Raw genomic sequence first — 6,753 nt, 5'->3', positions numbered from 1 at the left:
GTCATGTGATGTTTTTAACTGTTATAAAATATAAAAACTAAACATTTTGAATTTTTAATGCAGTATGTTACTGAGTTTCTTTGTGTGAGCGGGGCTGATTTGTTTCCATTTCTCCTCGAGAGGCTGCGCGAGCCTCAACAGCGCAACCGTCAATTCATTAACGTTAGGCTATAACATACATGATATATTATTATTATCCGGGCAAGCCATAATCTCGAGCTCTGAAACTGATCAGAAAATGTAACGAAACGTTGTAGAAATGTAGTGGAGTAGAAAGTATAATAATTGCTGCAAAATTTAACGAAGTAAAAGTAAAAAGTATGCACTATTTATTCTACTTAAGTAAAGTACAGATAAGTGAAAAATGTACTTAAGTAAAGTAACGAAGTATTTGTAACGTTGCTTCGTTACATTCCACTACTGATCGCTGTGCAGTCAAGCTTTGTGTTTGTTTGTTTGTTTGTTTGTATTGAGGGTGAGATTGAGTCGATGTATAACTTAATTTTTAAAAACTAAAGCCATTTGGTTTCTTTTCTGACTATTTAACTATGGAACTCAGCTGGCCTATAACTGATGATGACTTTCATTGAGACTAAATTATACTTAATTTTTTATTTAAAGTAAATGCCTTTCTGATGTGATTTGTGATGAAAAAAGAGAGAAGAGGGAGCTCTGCAAAACGCAGATTCGAACCAGGGTATAGATTGTGTCAAAACCAAGCCTTTTTAGGATTTAAGCCTTACACTTTTATTTATTTATCTTGTTTGGCCCAACCAGGCATTGTTAGGTGGAGCTAGTGTGAATAGAACTTGCCAGCAAGGCACACCACTATTAGTTTGCCCTGTTTTGATTTGCAAAATAGATTTAACTACTCATGATTGGTCATTGAGTCTAAACAGTATTTTAGGTGGAATATAACTATGGTTTTTTAAATAAAAGAAAAAAGTACCCTGCATGTTATGAGAGCTACACTGTAGGAGTCAGTTCGATTGAAAATAACATTTATTCAGATTTTGCAGATTTATTTTCTTTTATTTATATCAGAAAGAAGAAAACATAATGTTTTTTATTGCATTTTAATGATCTGAAATTGTATGTTTTCTCTTAAATATAGCCTAATAAATACATCTACCACTGTTTTTTAGAGATTAAATGTTTAAAAATGATTTACGGTTAAGAGAAAAAAGAAAGAAAAGTAATCAAATAATCAGTTACAAGTTATTGAAATAGTTACACTTCTTGCATTTCAAATAGGGTACCTTGTAATCTACATTTCCAAAGTAACCTTCCTAACACTATCCGCAGGTAAAGACATTTCCCAACCTACACAAGGCCTACACAAGTATAATGTCATAATATAATTCATAAGTAAACTGGCTTTTCTTTTTCTTTTCTGAGTTGGTAGTTTTGATGGACTGGCCTAATTTTTTTTTTTTAAACATTGGGTTGTGTGTAATTGTCATTTTTTTTAAACAATAGTTTGTCCTTGTGTGTTGTAACAAAACACAGAGCCTTGTCTTCTAAACAATGTCTCACAAGCTTTCAGCTGATAAACAAACTTTTTCATTTTCTTTTCTCTCACACACAAACACCATCTCTTTTTCTCACAGGAATACATACATTTGGAAAAAAAATCATAGGCAGTTTTGTTATTGAAAAACTGCAAAACATTTTTTTATCCTAGGCAGTTTTGTTATTGCACCATTAGAGTACTGATTATTGAAAGACAAAGAGAGAAAGGGGTTCAGCAACATTCTGTTCTTCTCTGTCCTTCTAGATGTGTTTAGCTCTGTGAGATTAACAAATTCTCAACCCTCAGCACAGGCACACTCTCTCATAAAGAGAGAATGTCATGCTGCACTCAGCCCCTCACTGAGATCCTATTCAATAAAGTCTCTAAACGCACGTTTCATAAGCAGGGATTTTATACAGACAGTTATATAAGACTCGCACACATCCACACTCGCTCGCTCTCGCTCCATTATAACAATAGGCATTGAGACTGTTTCCCGTAGCAACGTGGCACAGACGTGAGAATAGTCTGAACTCTTTAGGGACTGACATACTCTCCCTAACACACACTCATACATTAACCACCAAATATTTGCATGCTATCTGGATTAGCTTTATATACACACTCGTTCACACAATAACTTGCTTTATCGGTCTCTTTCTGTCCTTTACTCTCTGCCTCTGGTTTTCTATCCCGCTGCATTTGCTTTGGCCATGTTCACACTGCAGCTTTAAAACGGTTGTCACTTCTCTTTAAAGTGCTTAATCTGCTTCTGTTTCATGCAGAACGTAGCATCCGATGTAGGACAGGAAAAAAAGATTTTTACTGCTTGTTCAAATTGCTTAGTTAAAATGTTCTAAAGCAATACAATTGCTATACATTTTGCCCTAACTTAATTTGATTGTGTTCAATCCAATTAAATATAAGTGAAACTGAAGTTGACTTAATCTGTTTGTGTTGAGATTACATGAATAAATTGTGTTGCATTAACTGAAACTGGGCGGAGCTTGTTAGTTGTTCCCAGCATGCTTTGCATATATATATATATGTTTATTTTGTGTAATGTCCATTATTTGTGTACGTGTTTTCCCCTTTTTGCGTTAATTGGTGCTGGTCACCTGTGTATAAATTCATGCCTTGTGTTTTTAAGAGTCAGTTCTGTGAGAGGGCAGGTCTTAAAAATTAAATGATTGATTTTATTTCTCGAACTCCTTTTCATATTTTTAAGACATTTGAAATTGTCTATTATCTAACCTTAAGTTGAAGCTGGTGGAGGAAACTTAAAAAATAAAATAAAACATTATGAACTGAAAAATATAATATATATATAAACATAATTTGACAGCGTATTAACACCTAATTACATTTTAATGATAAATTAAACTTGTGCCACTGAAAAAAAATTATGACATTATAATGGCCTCAGTCAACATCAAAACCAACCACATGACAGTTTAAGGTTAACCCTATAAACTAAGTAAGTTTCTTAAATTTGATAATCTGATGTCATGTTTATGACATCTTGGTTATGTTGTCTTGGTAATGTCAAGTTGTCATGACAAAGACACTGACAGGTTATGATGTATTGGTTTATGTCAAGTTGTCATAACAAAGACAACTCTGAAATGTCATCATTGCATTAAAAATGACATAATTAAGCGAATGACACTTAATGACAGTTGTCATAAACATGCATAAAACGTCTTCATATTCATGACACGTGTCATGTCATGATTATGAAGGTGTCATATCAGTCTTATGCACACCCCTTCAAGTAAAGTGTTACCGACCTGGTAGTCTCTTTGGCTTTACTACTAGCTACAGCACAAAATATACATGAACAAACATATGATGGTATGTTGAAAGATATAGTACAATTTACAGTATGATGTAATCGATCAATCAGTGTTTCATCCATGGAAATACGTCAATAAAACAGCTTCTAAACAATATGATAGTATTGTTTACAAGCATTTTACATAATATTTACCATGACCATAGCGCAATAGTTACCTCTATAGCAGGCTCTATGTTTTTTTTTAAACGGAAAAACCTGATAACAATGGCATAAATCATGCTTCTATAACCAAAATGTCTAATATTTTATTATACAGCTGTCACATCAAGCATTATGCTTTCAGTCTCCTCCCCCTTATACTGTCTCTCTAGTAAAATAATATACAGTAGAATATTATAGCTAGCTTTAAGCACACAACACACAAGCACAGGCAGAAAATGTTCCTGATTTTAAAAAGCACGGGCCGCTCCCCTGACTCTTTTCTGCCGTTTACAGGCCTAGGGCAGTCTCAGAGACAGGTGTGATTTCTCACGACACCTATCTCAGTTATATTTGTCAGGTAGTTGGGACATATGTGTGGTGATCCACACAAATATCGCTTACAGCACCTTTAATTATCATTGAAGCTCAATAGAAATATCACCACAAGCTAAAACACAATGTTGATTGTATAAACATGAATGAGAAGGGCATCAGAGAATTGCAGTAGCAAAAACATCTTTGTTACACTTAAAGTAAATACATTGTGGGTAGAAAAAGCTAAATGTTGCTATATCAATTGTAAGGGCTTCTGGAGTGACTAGTATAATAATTTTTCAGGGGTCAGAATTCAGCAAAATACTGGCTTTCCGTTACACTGGCGCTATTAAAAAGAGCTGTTACAAAGCTATTAGAAAGAGTAGAATCTCTGGATCAAAACACAGGTAATAAAGGAGCAGAAACAAGTGATAAAAGCATTAAAAGCTTATGTAGTTTGTAGAAAATGCTGGTGGGGAAGGAGTTATCATTAAAGGTAAAGTAATTTTAATTTTGCCATAATTTTCTCATCATTGGTAACTAAATTGTATTGGTGACCATTGACTTTCATGTGGATAAAAAACACTGTGTCATTACTTAAAATACATTCTTTTAAGGAATGAAATGAAGGTGAGTAAATGATGACAGATTTCTCTGGCAGTGTCTTGGGGAGTGTCTACTACAGTAGTGGCCTAAAGTGATGACGAAGGGGGTATTTGCCAGCCCAGGCTTGTTGAAAACAAGTCTTAAAATTGCTTGCTGGTTTATTAGTGTTTTTTCTGTTAGAAACTGCAGTGCTATGTATTTTTACATATTTTGTGTTTTGCAGAAATCAATATGGCTGTGTTGATATTTGCACAATATTTGCTTTTAATGATACTTCAGGTTCTATTAAGAAATCAACATATGAGGAGTAGGTTCTACCGGAAAGAAGAATACGTGTACGTATTAAAATGACAACATTATCACTGCATGAAAAGTGGGATTTTCGTCAGTAAGCGGCACTGTAGATTGTCGTGGAAGATCAGGTTTACGACTGTACACGGCAGTTTGCAGGCGACACCGAAAACTGCCGTGAATTGTCAGAAATTGACGTGGGCCTTGCTTGGCAGCTGTCCCCCCCAAGACCCCCCTTCCCTTAACTCCAGGGGAGGCTTTAACATGTAAATGAACATGCTGTGAGCTATACAAATGCAAATCAGGGTAGCAGGAGTTTTAACCCATGTGACATTTTTCTAAAAGGTATTAACTTCCTTTTAAGAAAATCTCTTAGATAGATCAGGCTCAGTATAGCCTAATTGTAAAATCTTAAACTTAAGCTTGAATTTATATATTTGATGAAAGTATTCTAGATTATTTATTGTTTGTCATTTGCAATCAGTCCCCGTGAATTCAGTGCGACTCGCAATTTTGACCAATCACCGCAACTTTTACCAATCATTGCGGTCTCCTGCTAATAAGCGGCGTCATACATCAGCAAACTTTATATATCATATATCATTGCCTGTCAAAATTAATGTGTTAACACAAATTAATTTTAACGGCACTACATATATATATATATATATATATATATATATATATATATATATATATATATATATATATATATATATATATATATATATATATATATGTGTGTGTGTGTGTGTGTGTGTGTGTGTGTGTGTGTGTGTGTGTGTGTGTGTGTGTGTATATATATATATATATATAGGGGTTGACATTAACTTTTTTGCTCACCGGCCACCGTGGCTAGAGGTTTTCCAAAGTTACTAGCCACTCAGCATTTTCACTGGCCACAATTTTGCTGTTTGGAAATTACATTGTATATGTTTAAAGTTGACTTTGGCATATATACATTACTTGATTTTGAATCATTTTACTTTATTTAGACGATTTAAAACCCTTTCAAACTTTCAAATGCAGAATGACCCCCCCAAAATCTTGTATATCAGCTGGGATGTGCAGGTGGGCAAGGGGTGGGCAATATAATAGATTATAATAGAATATAATAGGCTAATATGAGAAAGGTAATATGACAGGCTATGAGTTATTTTAGTTAGGATATATATATAATTTAAAAAATACCCTAAGCAAATTACAAAAACAATAGTTATTAAAAATAAAATAAAAATTCCGATACTAATACGACACAATGTAATTTATTGAATGTAATTGTCATTGGATACGACTTTCATCGAAAAGAATGTAACAAAATGTGGGCGTGGTCTGTGTTGTGAAATGAAACCACATTAAAAATTCCCTTAAACTGTGTTTGAAACATACAGCAAAGCAGCGACAGAGGAAAACACAGAGCCTGATATTATGCAAACATTTACCAATAATGTGAAAAGCGTTTTAAATCTGTTCAGTGGAAAATCCGCTGTGACGAATGTGTCCTCGTCTAACATCTGCTGTAAATCCAGGTAAAACTAGCTGCGTGCACGCGCCCGTCCCCAGATAACATGATCCCCAGTTGATCCGTAACACCGGCGGGAAAACAGCTGAATGCAATCATTGGGCTATCTCGTCAGCTTGCTCAGTTTGCTGCCGATTTTAACGAGCAGTTAACTTTAGTAATCTCCAGGTTGCTGTCCATAGATGATAGGTTGCTTGCTTTGGAGTCGAAAAACTGTGTGGAAGATACTAACTTTAAGAAGAGAAGACGAGTGCCCAGTCCTAAGATTGCGGTAAGACTGTTATCTAAGCTAAAGTAACCTAAAGCAAAGCTTTTTAAGTAGCACAAGCTGAAATTAGCCTTGTAAAAGAACAAATGTAAGTTGCTTTATAAAAGTGTTTTCTTTTTCTGGTCATTTTACAGGAAGCAGTACGCCGTCTTCACAACTTCGTCACACTCATTTAATTGTTTTCCAGCTGCATGTTAGACATAACGTTAGAGACAAACATCCAGTTCTTGCATCGCAAG

The sequence above is a fragment of the Pseudorasbora parva genome, chromosome 3 (assembly GCF_024679245.1).
Source record: "Pseudorasbora parva isolate DD20220531a chromosome 3, ASM2467924v1, whole genome shotgun sequence".
Classification (NCBI taxonomy): domain Eukaryota; kingdom Metazoa; phylum Chordata; class Actinopteri; order Cypriniformes; family Gobionidae; genus Pseudorasbora; species Pseudorasbora parva.
The sequence above is the reverse complement of the archived record's forward strand: the minus strand, read 5'-3'. Positions refer to the sequence as shown.